Consider the following 23,484-nt stretch of genomic DNA (forward strand, 5'->3'; position numbering starts at 1 on the left):
TATACATATTCTAAACAATATAGTACCCTATGCATAATATAAACAATATAGTACCCTATGCATATTCTAAACAATATAGTACCCTATGCATATTCTAAACAATATAGTACCCTATGCATATTATAAACAATATAGTACCCTATACATATTCTAAACAATATAGTACCCTATGCATATTCTAAACAATATAGTACCCTATGCATATTCTAAACAATATAGTACCCTATGCATAATATAAACAATATAGTACCCTATGCATATTCTAAACAATATAGTACCCTATGCATATTATAAACAAAAGTACTATATGCATATTATAAACAATACAGTACTGTATGCACATTATAAACAAAAGTACCATATGCATATTATAAACAATATAGTACCGTATGCATATTATAAACAATATAGTACTGTATACATATTATAAACAAAAATACTGTATGCATATCATAAACAATATAGTACCCTATGCATATTATAAACAATATAGTACCTTATGCATATTATAAACAAAAGTACCCTATGGATAATATAAACAATATAGAACCATATGCATATTATAAACAAAAGTACCTTTTGCATATTATAAACAATATAGTACCCTATGCATATTATAAACAATATAGTACCCTATACATATTATAAACAATATAGTACTCTATACATATTATAAACAATATAGTACCGTATGCATGATATAAACAATATAGCACCCTATACATATTATAAACAATATAGTACCCTATAAATATTATAAACAATATAGTACTGTATACATGATATAAACAATATAGTACCCTATACATATTATAAACAATATAGTACCCTATGCATATTATAAACAATATAGTACCCTATACATATTCTAAACAATATAGTACCGTATGCATAATATAAACAATATAGTACAGTATGCATATTATAAACAATATAGTACCCTATACATAATATAAACAATATAGTACCCTATACATATTATAAACAATATAGTACAGTATGCATAATATAAACAATATAGTACCCTATACATATTATAAACAAAAGTACTATATGCATATTATAAACAATATAGTACTGTATGCATATTATAAACAAAAGTACTGTATGCATATTATAAACAATATAGTACCATATGCATATTATAAACAATATAGTACCTTATACATATTATAAACAAAAGTACTGTATGCATATTATAAACAAAAGTACCATATGGATAATATAAACAATATAGTACCGTATGCATATTATAAACAATATAGTACCCTATGCATATTATAAACAAAAGTACCGTCTGCATATTATAAACAGTATAGTAACGTATGCATATTATAAACAATATAGTAATGAATGCATATTACAAGCAAAAGTACCATACGCATATTATAAACAATATAGTACCGTATGCATATTATAAACAATATAGTACCGTATGCATATTAGAAACAATATAGTACCGTATGCATATTAGAAACAATATAGTACCCCATGCATATTAGAAACAAAAGTACCGTATGCATATTATAAACAATATAAGCTATAAAAAAAGATCAGGTATGTGCATTATATTTTGATCTTAAAGTGTTGTTAAACCCACAACAGTAAAATCAGTCTGTATATGCAGTAAAGCATGCTTGTTATACAAACAATTTAAAAATCAAATTTCGTCATAAATGTGGGCCAAAATGTGTTCTCTTTTTTTTACTAGTAATGGCGGCAATCAGCGACTTATAGCGGGACTGCGGGGGGTATTCTGATACTCGGGGGAACTGACTTGGTGTCACTGACATCCCCAGTGACACCAATACAGTGATCAGTGTTAATACAAAGCACTGGCACTGTACTATAATGGCACTGAGCATGAAGGGGTTAACATCTGGGGTGATCAAAGGGTTAACTATGTGCTGTGTGCTGTTTCACTTTGGGGGCTGTGTGTGTGCTTCACTTTAAGCACACTGCTTTGTATGGCTCTGCTATGCAGTGTGCAGGAGTGTGCAGGAGCTGACAGAGGAAAGATCTGTATTGTTTACATATAGGTCTCTCCCCCGTCTGAGATACTCAGCGATCACTAGGTGCCAGCGAGTAATCACCAGCCGGGACCCAGTGAATGACAGCCGAGGCCCCTACCCGGAACTGTAAAATCACGTATATGTACGTGATTTTGCTCATCCGTGCTGCTTTGTAGCAGTGTTTCTGCTATAGGGCGGCACGGAACTGGTAAGTGTAGGATAGAGTAGAGGGTTAAAATCCCTACCAGGTTATTTTTTTGTTGTCTGTGTACAAATGGGGAGTTATCCTTCACTTCCTGTCCCAGTGACACAAAAGGAAATTGAAAGAAATCTCCCAAAGTGAGGGAAATTTCCCTTTTGGACAGTTGTCCCTGAAACAAGCATCCCTGTTAGAATATTTACCTTTACTTCTATTTCTGGGGACAGCTCTTTCCTTTTGCCCTCACTTTATGTGGTGACAGTGGGCACCAGTGAAAATAAAGAAACTATTATCTGCAATAGAGACACACACAGCAATAAGCAATCCTCTGCATTGTGGAAAAATGTTTTCTCTGCCCCTCCTCTTGTTCAAATGATAAGACAGACTGAACCCATAGCCACATGCACATGCTCAGTTTAGTGTGTATTGCTAGAGGGTTTTTTTTTCTTGGGAGAGTGCATGTGATCAGTACAGGACCAATCTGCACTGTCCAGACAGAGGGTCAGGGGTTTTGCATCCTCCTAGAGCTTTAACCAGTGCTCAGCTGAAGTCACAAGACTGCTGATGAGAAAAGGTATTTAGCAGTTTATACTTACTAAATTATATGCATTTCCACATTGTGTGTACTGTGGGAGACCAGATATAGTGAATGCAAGGTCCTGGCTTTACAGTAGTAACACTTTAACTGGAAAAATAACAGGCAAAGCTGAAATAAAAAAAACAATACTTTTTAACGTTGCAGAAAAAAGGTAAGCCTGATTTTTTTTTATGGGGGGGGGGGTCTGAGTATCTACATATATTTTTTCCAAGCATCCATTTGAATCCATTTACTATTGACCAACTCACTAACTCTTCTGAAAGTCTATTCCAAGCATCAACTACTCTTTCAGTAAAGATAATGCTTTTGCGAATAAGTTATAAGTTAAGAACTTCTGCTAAGTTGTTCTTGATCCCTATTGAAAATACTGCCCTCCTGCACCTTATTCACACCCTTATTTCCACAAGATTGAACATATTGCATTTTTTTTGTACATATTGTGTTATTTATTACGTGTTAGCATTCATTTTCACTAAACAGGTTCAAGTTATATAAATAAATAAATATATAAAAAAGAAAAAGTGTTTTATAATACTCCCAAAATTTTGCAAAATAGAAACACAATTTGCAACTAATTTCCTGGACTGCAAAACTGAACTAGATATAAAAAGAAACAAAGTATAACTAAAGACAAAGTGGAGAGGGATTAGGAAGCGGGTCCGTTTTTAATGCTGTCTGTGTTCCCACTATATACAGTAAGTACCTGAAATAAATAAATAAATTAGGGAGATTCACCCTCTCTATTTGTCCTGTTTACATTATCATTGAAAGTGAAAGTAATAGAAAATCCCCACATTTTTTTGGTTATGCCCATAATAGTAATAGAGATGAAATCTTCATATGGATATGTTAGTTCTGGTGACCTGGGGGGCCCCCAAGGAATTCCCCTAATTTGCATGGATTTCCTACCACTACCTGTTGAGCTATGGGAAAGAAAGTGAAGGGAAATCTCTGCAATGGGACACAGATGTCAAAAAAAAAAAATTGACAGGGATTATAACACTCCCTTGCTCTATCCAAAATTAAAAAAAAAAAGTTTTCCCTATAGATCTACTTTAACCAGTTGCTGCCCAGCTTATAGTTAGATGGCAGCCGGGCGAACAGCACATCCCTCTGGGTGGACGCCGTATGGCGTCCTTTCTGGAACGCGAAGTGCGTTTGCCCGCAGGGCCTAGGTGCGGTGCGATCTGTCACCGGCCATGCACCTCGGACACGGCCAATGACAGATCTGTGTACTGACCCCGTTGCCAGTATCATGTGACCTGGTGTGACCAATCGCATCAGGTCACATGACAGTTGTATACAATGGATGGCTTCCTTTCATGCCATCCATTGTATACAAGTCTGTCTAGCTGTGAATGGTCACAGCAATCACATTCACAAGCTGGGCCAATCACAGCCCAGCTGTGTCATGTGATTAGCCATGGCCAAATCACAGCTAATCACAAAAAAACCCTGAATGAATCGATTTAATTCCGGTAAATGCGTGCTTATAGAAAAGTAATTCTTTGCTATAAGCAAATTGTGTACAACAGAAAAAAATAAATACTGATCACTTCCCCAAAGTAGTACAATGTTACTATGGTAACATTATACTAGTTTGGTCATAGTGCAATATGAAAAACAAATCTTAAAAAAAGAGAAAAAAAACAACTTCAAAAAACTTGCCATGCCTGTTAAGAAATACGTCTACTTTGCAAAACGGAGTCATTTGGGGGATATCTGTACTGTTCTGACATTCTTGGACCTCAAGAAATTAGATTGGCTGTCAGTACTTCAGGATTGATCAATTTTCAGATACAGGTGAAACTCGAAAAATTAGAATATCATGCAAAAGTTTATTTATTTCAGTAATGCAACTTAAAAGGTGAAACTAACATATGAAATAGACTCATTACATGCAAAGCAAGATAGTTCAAGCCGTGATTTGTTATAGTTGTGATGATTATGGCTTACAGCTCATGAAAACCCCAAATCCACAATGTCAGTCTTGCTGTTGTAGGTTGAATACCTTACACAGATACGCCACTTCACATGCAGGGTGCAATATTCTAGACTCAAAGGCCCTGATTCACTAAGATGTGAGTGTAATAGCAGAGACTGACCATTCAGGCAGACTCCGGTCAATCAATCAGTCGTCTGACCAGCGTCTAGCAAGCTCATTGACGAGCGTCTATTGACTACTTTGCTATCACTGGCACATTTTTAGGTACAATACCGGATATGTTCGCTAGATGGCGCACAAGCGCGGGCTTTATTAACATTGGCGTTTTCATGATGGCAAAAGAATTCGTAGAATGTAATAAATACACCTGTATTAGAATTTTCTATTTTCTTCTATTTATTTTCTTGCTGTGTCTCCAAAATGATCAGGAAACTAATGCATTTACTAATGAATGTCATACATTCTGTACTCAAATATTAAACATTTACACACGTATATCTCAAATAATTTATATACTTCTAATTTCCTAATATAATTATATATCTTCATTCTCTTTAATCACGTAACTATTCTATGGTAAAGACAAGTGCAGCGCTATAAATGCATGTGATCAATAATGAACGCATGTAAAAACCAAAAAGTGCAAAGAATTGCAACAATGATGTAATATTGTAAATGGTGCTAAAATAAGTTCATAGAATCATTCCTGAATAATGGAATGTCCTTGGTGTGAGAGTACCAACTCAGAGAGTGCCTATGAATGGCACGTGTGGTCTCTCCGTGACGGACAGTAGTGCATGAACTTGTGAAAGGTAAACCACCCTTGGGACTGGTCTACACTCACCAGAACAAAAGTATTAATGTGCATGGGTTATACACATCACACATCTGGGGGTGCAGCGGTATGCTGGCAGTTATGGGTTAGTCATCCAGCTCCATCCATCCATCCATCCATCCATCCATCAGGGTGGGTGCCCAAATGGTCCTGGGGAGGAATTAGCTCAGCCACAGGAGCCAGAAAGGTGCTCAATAGTGTAGTACACTGTCACAGGGGTGGATGACCTTTCACGAGTTCATGCACTACTGTTCGTGGTTATATTTATCTTGTGTAATACCATTTTAGTAGTCTATATAATTTGACCAGCGCTCGCTCTATCAAACAATGGAACTATTCTACATTATAACTCAAACTGTGTCTCCCACAGTGGTTTAGTGGTTAGAGCTCAGAACTTACAGCACTTGGGTCATGGGTTCTAATCCCAGTCATGGCTACATCCTTAAAAAATGGAGATCAATTTTCTGGGTTGTGTCAGTGCCAGGAATATTGATCAAACAATTATGATTTTGCCTAATGACTAGAAAGTGGATGAATGTACTCTTCTGCCAATTAGGAAATGTGCAAGTTTCATGCCGTGTATATTTCATTGTAACATTTTTCTCTTTTAAATCTGTCTCCTTATACAACTTGACCCCCTCCCCCACCCCGTCATCACCTGTCCCATATGCAAATCTATGGATCACCGCCCCACTCTTTAACTATCTATTTACTGATCAAGTGAATGTGTCTCATTTTCTATCAGCTACAGCTCAGATCTCACATTATTATACAATTGCTGATTGTATCTCACCACTAGTCTGATTGAATTCACAATTCCTGGTCAGTCCCGTTCCCTGACCTCTAATAAACTTTAGGGCCAGTTCACACTACATGTGTTTCAGTTGCTTTTTTCGGCATCACAAACGCACAGAAAGAAGGTTATGTGGTTGTCAATGTCATAGTTCACATCAGCACTTGCATTTTCAGTGCATTGCAGGTGCTGTAAACAAAGTTGACCACGCTGCATTGTTTCTGCACAGAACTGTACTGGAACACATTGAAACGTCCTTGAATGTACTAAAACGCACATGTCCCTAACTACATTGAATACAAAGAAAATAGAAAAAAATAAGTGGAAGGGATATAAAAATGCAATGTAAACATGTCCAAAACGCATTCAAAATGTACTGGAACACACTAAACATGCATGCCAAAAGGGCATGAAAAAAACCCATCAGGAACACATCTAGACTGTTTCTATAGTGTGAACCAGCCCTTAGGACTTGTTCACACCATTGGTGGTGCAGAAACGCATGCAAGAACACACATTTTCCAGCACAGCAAAGAAATGCAATGCCCTATGTAGATGTGCGCAGGTACCATGATGAAAACGTTGTTGCACCTACACACATCTATTAAAAACAGCCCCATTCCCAGCCACAAATACGCATGGCACCACACTACTGTGCGGTTAGGTGCGACACACTTGGAAAATAACATAAAAATAAGCCAACATGGCTAAAACATATCTTGAAAATATGGGGACTCTGATATCCGGCGACAGTCCGTTCACGAACGAGAAGCAATTCTGCACCCCTAAAACCAACATAGAGGAAAGGGATGGTCAAATTGCTGTGCTGCTTCCAAACCACCTCTGGCATGCCAGGGTCATTATGCAGGTCCTCGATGCCAGTTCTTGCCTGGGGCCACAAAATATCCACTGGCCACGAGTGAAGGTGAGTGGAGGACGTGAAGGTGGATTTCTACCAGCTTCAACCGCAAGCAGTACCACTCCTGAAAAATGAGAGCAAATAATCATTGACACGTCATCATGACAGTCAATTCTCAGTGCAGGCTATCTAGAGTGTCTTTCCTTTTTAACCATTTCAAGAGTTCAAGGAAACATTCTTGGAGCATCTACTGTGTTTGGAAAGGCCAAAGGTCCCCCCCTCCCCCAGGCACACTAATGCTTATGCAGGCCATAGACGGGGAGAAAAACGGCCGATTTTTCTTTTAAAAAATGAAAAATTGGTTGTTCAATCGGCCGACGTTACCAGCAATGGTAAAAAAAAAAATCGGCCGATTTTCATCCCGTCTACAGCCGGCAAAAAGTGTCTCTGCAGAGAGCTCCGCTATTTCTTTGACAGTTCCTTGACATTTACAGCGGTTGCAACAATGTATCTATTTGTATCCATTTAGGATACAGATGTTTTTATTCGGAAACAAATAGATACAATGTTGCAACCGCTGTAAATGTCAAGGAACTGTCAAAGAAATAGCGGAGCTCTCTGCAGGGACACTTTTTGCCATACTGGAATTCCTCTCATTTTTCATCCTTCTTCTTCTTCATCATCATCCTCTTCTTCTTCTTCATCATCATCCTCTTCTTCTTTTTCATCATCATCCTCTTCTTCTTTTCATCATCATCCTCTTCTTCTTCATCCTCTTCTTCTTCATCATCTTCATCCTCCTCTTCTTCATCCTCTTCTTCTTCATCATTTTGATCATCATCATCCTCTTCTTCTTCTTCTTCATCATCATCCTCTTATTCTTCTTCATCATCATCCTCTTCTTCTTCTTCTTCATCATCATCTTCTTCTTCTTCTTCTTCCTCAACCTCCTCTTCTTCTTCATCATCATCCTCTTCATCATCCTCTTCATCATCATCTTCTTCTTCATCATCATCATCCTCTTCATCATCATCCTCTTCTTCATCATCTTCTTATTCTTCATCATCATCCTCCTCTTCATCATCATCCTCTTCTTCTTCTTCATCATCACCCTCTTCATCATCATCATCATCCTCTTCTTCTTCTTCTTCTTCTTCTTCATCATCCTCTTCTTCTTCTTCATCATCATCATCCTCTTCTTCTTCTTCTTCTTCTTCATCATCATCATCATCATCCTCTTCTTCTTCTTCATCATCATCATCTTCTTCATCATCCTCTTCATCATCATCCTCTTCTTCATCATCATCATCATCCTCTTCTTCTTCTTCATCATCATCATCCTCTTCTTCTTCTTCTTCTTCATCATCATCATCATCCTCTTCTTCTTCTTCATCATCATCATCCTCTTCTTCTTCATCCTCTTCTTCATCATCTTCATCCTCTTCATCATCATCATCATCCTCTTCTTCATCATCATCATCCTCTTCTTCATCATCATCCTCTTCTTCATCCTCTTCTTCTTTTTCTTCTTTTTGTCTTCCTCTTGCAGGTCACTGCTCATGTGCAGATTTTTTATCAGTAAAAAATCGGCCAATTTGCCCATCATTGCCGCGAAAATCGGCCGATCGGCAAATTCGGCCGGTTTTTTTTCCAACTTTACCGAAAAAAAAATCTGCCAAAATACCGAAAAACGGCCGAACAAATAGCCCACTAACGATCCGAAAATCGGCCGATTTTATTTTCGGCCGAAAAATCGGCCAATTTTCGACCCATCTATGGCCTGCATAAGATATGGTGTGGCCCTAGGGTCAATGTGTGTTTAGAATACTTCCAAAATGCACATACAAAAACACTCCATCCAAATGCATGTTGCATTTCTATAGCATGTTAAACAGAAAAAAAATGCACTTACATAATGTTAACATGCGCAAGTAAAAATAGACAAAATCCACATCCTTTTATTCTGGCTTCACATACATGCATTGTGGTCTAACACCGCACTCCTGGGCAAATCACATGCAATTTATGTGCGTTGCAATTAGAGACAAACATTTTGCACACCTCAAATTGCACCGCATCCGGGCCAAAAATGTGCAGGACCCTTTTTCAGGGTATGCACATGTATTGTACTGTCCAAGGCATTGCACACTAACGCATTGCACACTAAAAATGTCAAATGCTTTAGTGTGTACAGTGCATGAGTGTAAAATGCTTTAGTGTGTACAGTGCATGAGTGTAAAATGCTTTAGTGCACACTGCAGTGAACAACGCATTGCACACTGTAATACACTGTAATACCGTGTACACCCACACATTGTAGACTGTAATGCACTGTACACTGTCATGCAGGATGGAGCAACGCATTGCACACTGTAATACCGTGTACACCCACACATTGTAGACTGTAATACACTGTACAATGTAATACCGTGTACACCCACACATTGTAGACTGTAATGCACTGTACACTGTCATGCAGGATAGAGCTACGCATTGCACACTGTGATACCGTGTACACCCACACATTGTAGACTGTAATGCACTGTACACTGTCATGCAGGATGGAGCAACGCATTGCACACTGTAATACCGTGTACACCCACACATTGTAGACTGTAATACACTGTACAATGTAATACCGTGTACACCCACACATTGTAGACTGTAATGCACTGTACACTGTCATGCAGGCTGGAGCTACGCATTGCACACTGTGATACGCTGTCCACTGTCATGCAGAATCCAGCAACGCATTGCACACTGTAATACCATGTACACCAACACATTGTAGAATGTAATGCATTATACGCAGTATACATGTCCAGATATTCAAAGATTAGCCATGAAGGCCTAGCTGGTTACCTATTGGGCGACCGCAGATAGCCGAATAACGCTACACTGCATCCAGGCAGCTCTGGGAGGGCGTCATATGACATCCTGGCAGAACACGCTCTCCGTGATTGCTGTGTCTTAAGGACACAGCTGATCACGTGATGTGGTAAAGGCCAATCACAGCGGCTTTTTACCATGTGATCAGCCATGTCCAATGACACGCTGATCACCGGGAAATGCATTTGCCGGGTCTTGGCTGCACTTTCATCACGCTATCAGAATGTGTGGAAAGTACTGCCGAGAACCAGCAGTTATCAAAGCAGGGGTCGGCCCCGATAATCAGTGCCCACCAGTGCCACCCAACAGTTCCGCCCACCTGTGGCCAGCAGTGCCGCCTCATCAACGCACATCAGTGTTGCTAAATTACCAGTTTACCAAATGTTATAATATAAACAGACTTTTATTCATTATGAGCTATTTTGTGGTTTATCGAGCAAAAAGTAAAACTCACAGCAGCAAGTCAATACCACCCAAAGAAAGCTCTATTTGTCTGAAAAAAACTGATATAAATTTAAGATGGGTACAATGTGGCATGACCGCACAATTGTCATTCAAAGGGTAACAGTGCAGAAAGATGAAAATTGGCCGGGACAGGAAGGGGGTAGGAGTACCCAGTAGGCAAGTGGTTAATATCATTGACCCATCAATACCCAGGAGCTAATGTGCAGATAAGTAGCATGTGCCAAGTGAGATTCTGCTAGGCCCCACCCACAAAATTGCAATTACTTGTCCCTCACATGTTATAAACATATTTGCAATGGCCACACTTACTTTACATATAAAAATCATCTCCTCAGTTGAGAACTGTGCTCTCGCCATGTCCAAATGCCAATAAAGTTATCAAAATTTTCAACCAACACAAAACCTCCAACCACTTGTCATCCACTTACACTCCCCACAACCACTTCCGGGTGCGCGCGCACGTGATGACGGACTTCCAGGATAGCCGTTCATGCTCCATGCGGACACCTGTTTGGTGCTTATTTGATTGCAATCGCGCATTTTTATGTGCGGCTATGATAGCTTTCGCAAATGTGTGTTTCTTATTGATTTGTTTTTTTTAACCTTGGCTAATATTTGTTGCCAAAGGCCAAAAATCAACAAAGTGTGGACTATTTTATTACTGTAAATCGAATTGTAGAAAACCTGTAGCTGGCTGCACAGTAAATGTGACATTCATTAGTACATAACAATATTGTGGTGCAAGTGGGGTTTTTTTTTTGGTTTTGAAAAAGCCAGTTTCCACCCACTTGCATATTCACGCTCTTACAAGCTACATTTGAGCAGATTATATAAGTATACAAAGTAACTATTAAGGTTGTTCATATATTGAACATAAAATAAACACAAAAACATCGGTCAAATATTTATTGATCAAATATATCGTCATTTATTTGGTCAGCAGGAACAAGTAGGTACAGTCAATATCTTGGTGAGTCACAAAAATAGGATTGATGTGGCAAAAAGAAAACACTCCTGCTCATAAGAGCTTACAATCTAAAGATACTTCTAATGAACTGTGTGTGCTCAGGTTATAGCAGGAAACAAAGGGGAAGATGAATCAAGTAACATTTTCATGCACATAGGATTTACTTACACAATCACTTAGTATGAAGATCCATTCACAAAAAAAAGTCTTCAGATCAAAATATCAAGAAAACAAAGCATGTGAAAAAAAACCCTCGCACCTCTACAAATCCCCTCCCACCTCTATAAATCGCGTACACATACATTTGTCAGCAGGTTTGTCAGAAAAATGCATTGGAGTCTAAATAAGCAAGCAAAATTAAAACAAGGGCAGATTTTAAACAAAACGATTGACATGTGTGAGGCTTTCAATGCAAAGAGAAAAAACACAATCATTGTGCAATAACACACAAACACACTTTACAAGGCCAAAATTATGCAAACATTTCCAGCCCACTTCCAAACACAGCCTGAGTGGTGTCTGGGGCAATTCAGCACAAAATCTCTTCTTCCCCCAAACCACTACAAGCAAGGACTTAGTCACAAACCACCCGGCCTAGTAACAGGCCAAATCACTCCCTACTGCACATCTTTATATAAGCTAGGTTGTATTTGGAGCACGCCAAACAAGGCCCCACACCCAATGAAGCCACACCCACCACTGACCTTAATTTGGTCAGTGAAAGTGTTTTCACCTGATGAATCCGCTTCCTACCTGCATTAACCCTTGGTATACAGGCCCCACAAATCAGAAAGAAATATACAGTGAAATGTACGTGTGCAGCATACAACAGAACATTGAGCAGGGATGTGAAAGGGAACCCCAATTGGAACCTTTATTGCTACTATGGTCACAATTCCCTCCAGATTCTCGCATGAGTTAAGACAGTCACATGACCACATCTTGTATGCAATACTGAAAATGACAAATCGATTTGACTAGTATGGTGAATTTCCCATCAATTGGCAAAACACTCCAGAAATCAAACATCACCAAACATTACACTCTGGGCAAAGCTGATTTACAAATCCTGCGACTTACAGTAAAGTTGACCATTTTAATGCAATTTTCAAGACATCTGACACAGATCTCTATGCAAATTGCCACTAAAGTAGTACATGTACTACTATAGAAATCAGTGTTTGAAACGCACCCATGTGGTCACTCTAATAGCAGACAATAGGGTGCGACTTTGCAGACGATTTACAGCTTGCATGTTGTGCAAATCACATGCCAAGTCCCACTCAATGTGCACGCTATTGGAGCGTTCATATTGTTGTGGTTCAAACTTGGTTGGAGCCGCAAGTAATAATAGAGTAATGAATACACTACTTTTCATGCAATTTGCTGAGAGATCGGTGTTGATTGTCTTGCAAATTGCAGTTGAAATCACCATGTACCCTAACTTTGAAATCATGCAACTTCTATGCAAGTCACATGATGTGACTGTGGTGTCAATAACACCACTTAAAAATCTGCTTTAATGTGACCGGGTAGCCCCCAGTAACATTGTTTGCGATTGCCATGCAATTGGCATTACAGGCGACTTGCAAATCGTAGACCAAGTCGCACCCTATTGGCCACTGTAGGCTCTGTTCACATCCAATTGGATTGTGAACTCGTGCAACTTCACTGTAAGTTGGGCAATTGCCGCATCGGATTAGATGTGACAGTGGTGTTAGCCCCCAGTAACATTGTGTGCAATTTGCCATGCAAAGGGCAAGTTGCTGGCCATGCCAATCGCATGACAAGTCGCATCCAGGGTGTGCAATTTCAGGTGCGATTTGTGAATTGACATGGTACCTGATATTGGATATAATGAATGTGAATGTGAATGTATTAACGTACGCCATTTGTTGCAGTGAGAGTTCAAAGGTATTTGAAGATTTTGGCCATTTATTAGCAATTTAACATCTAGACTCAAATAGAAATCGCAATGCTACACACAATTGAAAACACAACTAGTTAGTAATTCTCTAGAAAACACAGTAAAATTGGCAACTTAAACAGTAATTTTCAATTGCATATAGTGTGAACGAAGCAGGAAAATTAACAAAGGAAATAAATCTTTGAAGGCGTGCGGTCTGCTTTGCATTTGGTGGAAAAATCCATACCAGTATTTGTGACAAGTTTGATGTGTGGATTCACCAACCAAGTCTTTTCTCTCTCGCTCACTCTTCTTTGTCTCACTGGCTCGCTCTTCTGTATGTCTCTCTTTATCACTCTTCAGTATGTTTTTCTCGCTCACTCTTCTTCATCTCACTGGCTCGCTCTTCTCTCTCTCTGTCAGCTCTTTGCTTGCCAAATCCTTCACAAAAGTGGGTTGAGTGTAAACCATCATTATCAAATCTATTAGTGCTCCAGGCTCTTATCTTACCCCATTGTATGACATTCACATAAGGTGCAGCTTTGAAGGTGTTTCAACAGACAAGGCCTCATTCTAATTCACATTTTAGGGATCACTTAGACAGAAAGCAAAGATGTTGCCAGAACATCTATTTGAAGACAGCCACACACGGAGATCATACTACTTCCTTGCCGTGGTTGGGATTCAAACCGACAACCCTAGAGCTGTGAGGCAGTAGTGCTAACCACTAATCCACGGAGCTACATTGCTAACCCAGCCTGTATTTCTGTGCTGTGAATCAATCTTAGGTCCCTGGGCAAGTTCAGTATAACTAGCCAGATATCTCCAATGTGACACAAATGTTGTGCTATGTTGCCAATTCAGATGTATGTTGGTTCTATGTATCCCAATACAAAGGATTGCAATACTAATACAGGCGTACCTCGGTTTACCAACGCCTCAGGGAACGTCATATTTGGGGTACAAATGCCAAACCATTTCAGTTAATTGGTCTGTTTACAAATGTTTGAATAATTTGGTATGGGCATGTGGCCTGGTATGGTTCAGGAGGGGGGGAGGCGCTCGCTTGTCCCCCCCCCCTTTCCTGACCTGCTGGGCTGCATGCTCAGATAAGTATCTGTTATGGATTTTGGGGGGTACCCCATGCTGTTTTTTATTTAATTTCAGCGTGGAGTTACCCCTTAACATCCATACGAGACCCAAAGGGCTTAGTATGGATGGGAGGGGGGACCCCACGCCGGGTTTTTTACAAATTGTTTATAATTCCCTGCAATACTTTTACATCAACTGTCAGTGGGGAACTCCGCCGACAGCTGAAACATGAGCGCTGCATTGGTTTTCACTACTAAAATGCTGCATGAGTTGATAACATAACTCATGCGGGATTGTAGGAGCGACAGCCATGTGTTAATGTTTCAACTGTCAGCGGGGTTCCCCACTGACAGCTGAATGTAAAAAAAAAAAAAGCGTGGGGTCCCCCCTCCCATCCATACCAAGCCCTTCGGATCTGGTATGGATATTAAGGTGGAACTCCACGCTGAAATAAAAAAAAACAGCTTGGGGATCCCCCCAAAATCCATACCAGACCCTTATCCGAGCATGCAGCCCGGCAGGTCAGGAAAGGGGGGGGGACGAGCGAGCGCCCCCCCTCCTGAACTATACCAGGCCACCTGCCCTCAACATGGGGGGGTGCTTTGGGGAAGGGGGGCTCCCCCCCAAAGCACCTTGTCCCCATGTTAATGGGGACAAGGGCCTCTTCCGTTATTGGGATAATTGGTCAGCCATTTTTTGGGATTTTAGCATATTTTGTTTACCAGTAAAGTTGAAAATTTTTTGTTCCAAATTTACTGATAAAAAAAATGTGCCAAAATCCCGAAAAACAGCTGACCAATTAACCCACTAACAGCCCGAAAATCGTTCGATTTTCTTTTCGGCAGAAAAATCGGCCGATTTTAGACCCATCTATGGCCTGCTTTACATGGGTCTAAAATCGTCCGCAAAAAAAATTGGCTGATTTTCAGCCCGTTAGTGGGTTAATTGGTCAGCCATTTTTGGGAATTTTGCAACTTTTTTTAATTGGTAAATTTGGATAAAAATTGGCCGATTTTGCAGATCGGCCGATTTTAGCTGCAATGATCGGCAAATTGGCTTATCTTTTAACAGATAAATAATCTGCACATGAGCCATGACCTGCAAGAAAAAGAATAAAAAAAAAGAATAAGAAAAAGAAAAATGCAGGCCTTAGATGGGGCGAAAACTGACCGTTTTAAAAAAAAAAAATCGGTTGTTCAATGGGCCGACGTTACCACCAATGGTAAAAAAATTGTTCGATTTTCGCCCCATCTACGGCCTGCAAATATAATAGCGAAGTAATTACTTCTGTCCCTGCAGAGAGCTGCGCTATTATATTTGACATTAAAAAGTATAAAGGTTGCAACATTGTATCTATTTGTATCCGAATAAAAACATCTATATCCGGAATGGATACAAATGGATACAATGTTGCAGTCTCTATACTTTTTAATGTCAAATATAATAGCGGAGCTCTCTGCAGGGACAGAAGGAATGTTTCAGCTGTCATCGGGGTTTCCCACTGACATCTGAATTTTAAATTATTTCCGTGAATTAAATAAATAATAAAAAAAACAGCATGGGTCCCCCCTCTCATCCATACCAAGCCCTTCAGGTCTGGTATGGGTATTAAGGGGGAACTCCACGCTGAAATTTAAAAAAAAAACAGCGTGGGTCCCCCTCAATATCCATACCAGACCCTTATCCGAGCATGCAGCCCGGCAGGTCAGGAAAGGGGGGGGACGAGCGAGCGCCCCCCCCCCCTCCTGAACCATACCAGGCCACATGCCCTCAACATGGGGGGGTGCTTTGAGGCAGGGGGGGCTCCCCCCCCAAAGCACCTTGTCCCCATGTTGATGAGGACAAGGGCCTCTTCCCCACAACCCTGGCCGGTGGTTGTGGGGGTCTGCGGGCGGGGGGCTTATCAGAATCTGGAAGCCCCCTTTAACAAGGGGGCCCCCAGATCCCGGCCCCCCCCCTACGTGAACGAGTCTGCGGTACATGGTCCCGCAGACTCCTTCACAAAAAAACTAAGTGTGGTGTAAAAAAAACACAGTACAGGGTCTTTGACAAGTCCTTTATTAAAACAATGTCCCCCGAAGTAGATCCAACGTCAATCACGGCGGCGGCGGCAGGGACCCGAAAAAAGAAAAAAAAAAAAAGGTTCCGCTCCCGTCGGAGGCTTCCAGCCTAGTGAAGAAGAGGCTAGCTGACAGTTCTTATATAGGTATGGGGCGGGGCCAGCCGGGCACATCATCCCCGCCCCTTACCTATTTGAGAAATGTCACCCTGTCTCTCCACTGAGGCTAACTAGCTGAATGCAGGAGACAGTCTGACATTTCTTATATAGCTATGGGGCGGGGCCAGCCGGGAACAGCAAGCATGTGACATGGGGCGGGTCACTCGGATGATGTCCCCGGCTGGCCCCGCCCCATAGCTATTTAAGAAATGTCAGACTGTCTCCTGCATTCAGCTAGTTAGCCTCAGCGGAGAGACAGGGTGACATTTCTCAAATAGGTAAGGGGCGGGGATGATGTGCCCGGCTGGCCCCGCCCCATACCTATATAAGAACTGTCAGCTAGCCTCTTCACAAGGCTGGAAGCCTCCGACGGGAGCGGAACCTTTTTTTTTTTTTCTTTTTTCGGGTCCCTGCCGCCGCCGCCGTGATTGACGTTGGATCTACTTCGGGGGACATTGTTTTAATAAAGGACTTGTCAAAGACCCTGTACTGTGTTTTTTTTACACCACACTTTTTTTTTTTGTGAAGGAGTCTGCGGGAGCATCTACCGCAGACTCCTTCACGTAGGGGGGGGGCCGGGATCTGGGGGCCCCCTTGTTAAAGGGGGCTTCCAGATTCTGATAAGCCCCCCGCCCGCAGACCCCCACAACCACCGGCCAGGGTTGTGGGGAAGAGGCCCTTGTCCTCATCAACATGGGGACAAGGTGCTTTGGGGGGGGGAGCCCCCCCTGCCTCAAAGCACCCCCCCATGTTGAGGGCATGTGGCCTGGTATGGTTCAGGAGGGGGGGGGGCGCTCGCTCGTCCCCCCCATTTCCTGACCTGCCGGGCTGCATGCTCGGATAAGGGTCTGGTATGGATATTGAGGGGGACCCACGCTGTTTTTTTTTTTAAATTTCAGCGTGGAGTTCCCCCTTAATATCCATACCAGACCTGAAGGGCTTGGTATGGATGAGAGGGGGGACCCACGCTGTTTTTTTTTTTTTTTTTTTTTATTGTGGACCTTTATTTTTACATTCAGCTGTCAAAATAAATATTATCTAGACCTTTGAAATAAGTAAAATCATTACAGAAATAATTATAAAGGATAAGAAACAAAAATAGAATCACTAGAACTAAGGAAATCTAGTTAGATTACATGAAGATATGCCGAGTGCTGTTTATTAAACACAATAGACGCGAGCGAGTACCGGCTCTCAGAGGATTCCACAATCAGATTCACTATTAGTCAGTGGCTAAAAAGCAAACGCCCATGGCAGAAGTCTAAAATGTGTTCTGCACATGCTCAGTTGTATCTGCCAAAGACACTGCACGGGCTTCTAGATTTTTACTGTGTCGATTTCCTTGAAAAAAATGATTTTTAACACATTTTTAATTTTTTTGGAAATAGCAGATATTGTTTAAAGTGAAGTCCTGATATTTGGCAAAGCAAATTTCTAAGTGAACATGTCTCTGCAGTGATTTTTCATGGTTTTAGACTTGCTTCTTAGCAAGTCTGTTTTGTGAGTCTGATATCGGGCGTGTGTCCTTTTGTGAATTAGACTGGGCATCTGCTTATGGGCTCTGCTCAATAGTGAATTAGGTTGCAGGGTAAAAAATGACGGACGCCCATGAAAATTGGGCTTAAGCCCATAAATATGCGCCCACGCCCAATAGTGAATCAGGGCCAAAGTCTCCCACTCTAATCAGCTAATCAGCTAATTAAGCCATAACACATGTAAAGGGTTCCTGAGCCTTTAAATGGTCTCTCAGTCTGGTTCAGTAGGAATCACAATCATGGGAAAGACTGCTGACCTGACAGTTGTGCAGAAAACCATCATTGACACCCTCCATAAGGAGGGAAAGCCTCAAAAGGTAATTGCAAAAGAAGTTGGATGTTCCCAAAGTGCTGTATCAAAGCACACTAATAGAAAGTTATGTGGAAGGGAATAGTGGAAGAAAAAGGTGCATAAGCAGCAAGGATGACCGCAGCCTGGAGAGGATTGTCAGGAAAAGGCCATTCAAAAGTGTTGGGGACTTTCACAAGGAGTGGACTGAGGCTGGAGTCAGTGCATCAAGAGCCACCACACACAGATGGATCCTGGACATGGGCTTCAAATGTCGTATTCCTCTTGTCAAGCCGCTCCTGAACAACAAACTTCAGAAGCGTCTTACCTGGGCTAAAGAAAAACAGACCTGGTCTGTTGCTCAGTGGTCCAATGTCCTCTTTTCTGATGAGAGGAACTTTTGCATCTCATTTGGAAACCAAGGACCCAGAGTATGGAGGAAGAATGGAGAGGCACACACTGCAAGATGCTTGAAGTCCAGTGTGAAGTTTCCACAGTCTGTGTTGATTTGGGGAGCCATGTCATCTGCTGGTGTTGGTCCACTGTGCTTCATTAAGTCCAGGGTCAACGCAGCTGTCTACCAGGAGATTTTGGAGCACTTCATGCTTCCTTCCGCAGACGAGCTTTATGGGGATGCTGACTTCATTTTCCAGCAGGACTTGGCACCTGCCCACACTGACAAAAGCACCAAAACCTGGTTCAATGACCATGGGATTACTGTGCTTGATTGGCCAGCAAACTCGCCTGACCTGAACCCCATAGAAAATCTATGGGGCATTGCCAAGAGAAAGATGAGAGACATAAGACCGAACAATGCAGAAGAGCTGAAGGCCGCTATTGAAGCATCCTGGTCTTCCATAACACCTCAGCAGTGCCACAGGCTGATAGCTTCCATGCCACGCCGCATTGAGGCAGTAATTGCTGCAAAAGGTGCCCAAACCAAGTAATAAGTACTTTTCAGAGGTCCGATATTGTTCTATATACAATCCTTGTTTTATTGATTGCATGTAATATTCTAATTTTCTGAATTTGTGGATTTTGGGTTTTCATGAGCTGTAAGCCATAATCATCACAATTATGACAAATCACGGCTTGAACTATCTTGCTTTGCATGTAATGAGTCTATCTCATATATTAGTTTCACCTTTTAAGTTGCATTACTGAAATAAATGCACTTTTGCACGATATTCTAATTTTTCGAGTTTTACCTGTATATACCATATTTTGTGAACTTTATAACTTTCCTACAGACTAAATAATAAATACTAATTTGGGTTATTTTCACCAAAGAAATGTAGCAGAATACATCTTGACCTAAATTTATGAAGAACAATTATTTTCAAACTTTTATAACAGAAACAAAGAAAAACGTGTTTTTTTTTTCAAAATTGTCGGTCTTTTTTTTGTTAATTTAGCAAAAAGTAAAAACTCCAGAGGTAATTAAATACCACCAAAAGAAAGCTCTAATTGTGTGAAGAAAATGATAAAATTTTAGTTTGGGTACAGTGTTGTATGACCGCGCAATCGTCGTTCAAAGTGTGAGAGCGCTGAAACCTGAAAATTGGCCCCCTTCACACAGCACACAGGAACAGAGATGAAGCTGTCAATCACAGGCTGTTCCCTCCCATGTCACCTTTATTCTCTTGGTGTCAGGAAAACTCATCCAAAGTGATTCATGCTTATAGCAGAGGAATGAGGCAGCGGAGAGAAATGGCGCACAGTGCTCTGGATTGAGACAAGTACACACTATAGAGTGATATGCTTTGTTCATATTTCATGTCTGAGGTTCACAACCACTTTAATGCAGCTCTTTGTTCATTAATACATAGGATGTAATAATTATAGCTACTTGGAGTGTTTTTTTTCTTAAATAATGGTTTTTATATTTATGACACTGTTTTAGATCATTTGTTTTTCTTTCTAATGTTTTTTCTACATGAACATAGAAATGAATAGATTTCAATAATAGATCGCAAATAGTATACCCCTCTATATTTCTCCTAACTGTTACTCTTGACCATCATCTAATTGGCTGTTCCCCTCATTGCACACATTTCCTTCAGCTATGTACCGTTATTAAAGCTGAACTCCAGACAAACAGCTAAATGCATAGCGTAAATACATATACGGCAGATGTTTTAGCTGCTAAAGGATTTGTATTTCTGGCCATCTGCTCCTAAGATTTACATACAGTAGTGCTGCACAGCGCAGCCCAGTCTGGTGGTGGGGGGGAGACCTGATTTTTCTCCGCTGTAGTTAAATAATAATTACAGGTCCATCCCCCATCCTTTGACTTGGGATTGAAGGAGAAGCTGCAGACTGAACAGTTCACCCCTCTGTCACTCTGCCCTACACTGGTCCCAAAAATGCCATACCTGGAATTCTTTAAGTTTTTGGTTCTGCACAGCTGCTGTGGCCATTATGAGAGGGTCTTAATGATGGATGTAATAATAACTGTCACGGTATAGGGGCCCTGCCAATTATTAATTTCTGCTTAATCCTCTCATTAATTCCTTGTGCCAAACGTCCCCAGATTTAATTACTGTATGTCCTCCGTGTCATCCTGCCAAATGGCCCAAATTCAATTAACATAGTTTCCTCCTCCCTGCCACCTTGCTAAATGTCCCCAAATTCCATTTCCTCCTATTTCCTCCGCCAGGTCCTCTTGATGTCCCCAAAAGCCATTGTTACCTTGGCCCCCTCACTGTTATCCCCTGTCTCCAGCCTATTTCTCTCCCGTTGTCAAATGACCCCCCTCCACCCCTCATCCTGCTGCGCAGGACAAGAGGTGCGGCTTTCACCACCCCTGCCACCCCTGCCACTATCTTCTCCTCCTCCGGCGTGGCCGGAGAGGAGAAGGTAGCGATGTTCACACCTCTCTGCGGGGATGTTCCAGGCTGCGGCATCAGACTGATGCCACCCCAGCCCTGTCATCCGCAGCGTGGGCACGGGAAGTTCCCACACTTGCGGATGTCCCTGGACAAAGGTCGCGCTCACGAGAATTCCCGCTGCGGCGGGACCCTCGTGGTTAGACTCTGCCAAGACCCCCAGTCTAGGGGGAGATTTCCTGCCAGCTGCCTGAGACCCCAGTCCAGGGGGAGATTATCTGCCAGCTGCCTGAGACCCCAGTCTAGGGGGAGATTGCCTGCCAGGTGCCTGAGACCCCAGCCGAGGGGGAGATTGCCTGCCAGCTGCCTGAGACCCCAGTCTAGGAAGAGATTGCCTGCCAGCTGCCTGAGACCCCAGCCAAGGAGGAGATTGCCTGCCAGCTGCCTGAGACCCTAGTCCAGGGGGAGATTGCCTGCCAGCTGCCTGAGACCCCAGTCCAGGGGGAGATTGCCTGCCAGGTGCCTGAGACCCCAGCCGAGGGGGAGATTGCCTGCCAGCTGCCTGAGACCCCAGTCTAGGGGGAGATTGCCTGACAGCTGCCTGAGACCCCAGTCCAGGGGGAGATTGCCTGCCAGGTGCCTGAGACCCCAGCCGAGGGGGAGATTGCCTGCCAGCTGCCTGAGACCCCAGTCTAGGGGGAGATTGCCTGCCAGCTGCCTGAGACCCCAGCCAAGGAGGAGATTGCCTGCCAGCTGCCTGAGACCCTAGTCCAGGGGGAGATTGCCTGTCAGCTGCCTGAGACCCCAGTCTAGGGGGAGATTGCCTGCCAGCTGCCTGAGACCCCAGCCTAAAGGGAGAGAACACTCACTTATTCCGGACCCCAACAGGTACCTGTGTCCTACTTTTGTATGCCTGGGAGACCAGGTACCCTGTCGGATCTGTGGGCATGTGCTTTCCCCTGTTTTACCTAAACGTTTCCTGTGATGACCCCCTACCCCCCTGTTGGATTACAATCTGCTACAGAGACTTTTCATTTGCCCTTGGTACTGGACTACAAGTGTTTTAGCCCCTCCTTGCTGTTCCCCTATTGGCAAGGTCACCCTCCCTGCAATCCCCCCATTGAGTGACTGTCATTTTTTGTCTCAATAAAGCTTTGTGCGTTTGCCATCTGCTCTGTGTGTTCTGTCCTGCCTACCCTCCGTCACAATAACACTTAGACCTCTCAAGTGGAAAGCGACAGAGTCAGGAATTATGACAGGAAGATGTCACTGTTAGATGATCCAAGACAGATAAGAACCCAGGGGTTGGCTCAGTCCCCCAGGCCCTGCTTATAACAAAATATGACATTTGTGTGAACTGAAGCTTTAATATTTTACCTTAAAATGTGATTAAGGCTGCCATACATGAATCAAAATTCTGAACCATCTATGGTTCTCCTGCTTGAGAGAAGTCAATCTAATTTTTTAATTCTCTCAAAAGAGAATGGTGAAACATTTTCATTTGATCAGCTCTTGCAGGCAGTCAGCTGCAGCGCTGATCAGTGTATTCTGACAGCGGAAGACTCTGTGCTGTCAGAATACAGTAGCACAACGGGAAGGTTTCCTGCATTACTTTCAATTGTGTGGATGGGGAAATACAATTTTTTTTTTCAATCAGAAGAAAAAATAATCCATATCTGGCCAGCCTACAGCTTGGCACATACATTACAATTTGATTGCCTAACGTCTTTTAGATCTACCAGCAACTATGTAGTATACAGTAAATGCCTGCATAACTGGATACAAATTAAATTGAAAATATAGGTAGGTTCTTTATATTACATAGTTTTGGTAAATCTGAAAGAGGTCGTACAGAAATTTCAGTCAGATTGTAAAATGGTAAGCTTAAAGTCTTACTAAACCCACAACAGTACAATCAGTCTGTATATGCAGCAAAGCATGCTTGTTATACTCACTGTGGAACCTAAGGGGTTAATCCTCCGCATCGTGTAAAAAGGATGTTTGATACTCTCTTCTCTGACCCTCCCCTTCTCTACTGTCCCAATCCATATGCT

The 23,484-nt window shown here is 41.9% G+C and overlaps 1 protein-coding gene and 1 long non-coding RNA gene across 5 annotated transcripts in view; one reads left to right on the forward strand and one right to left on the reverse strand.

Moving 5' to 3' along the window:
* The window catches only part of LOC149462265 (uncharacterized), a 60,230-nt gene that overhangs the window by 32,495 nt on the left and 4,251 nt on the right, over positions 1–23,484 (reverse strand). The window lies entirely within an intron of this gene.
* Positions 1–23,484, forward strand: part of SYK (spleen associated tyrosine kinase) — a 189,887-nt gene that overhangs the window by 900 nt on the left and 165,503 nt on the right. The gene's annotated exons all lie outside the window — the stretch shown is intronic.

The sequence above is a fragment of the Staurois parvus genome, unplaced genomic scaffold, assembly GCF_062004578.1.
Source record: "Staurois parvus isolate SC_StPar_1 unplaced genomic scaffold, SC_StPar_1.0 ptg000178l, whole genome shotgun sequence".
Classification (NCBI taxonomy): domain Eukaryota; kingdom Metazoa; phylum Chordata; class Amphibia; order Anura; family Ranidae; genus Staurois; species Staurois parvus.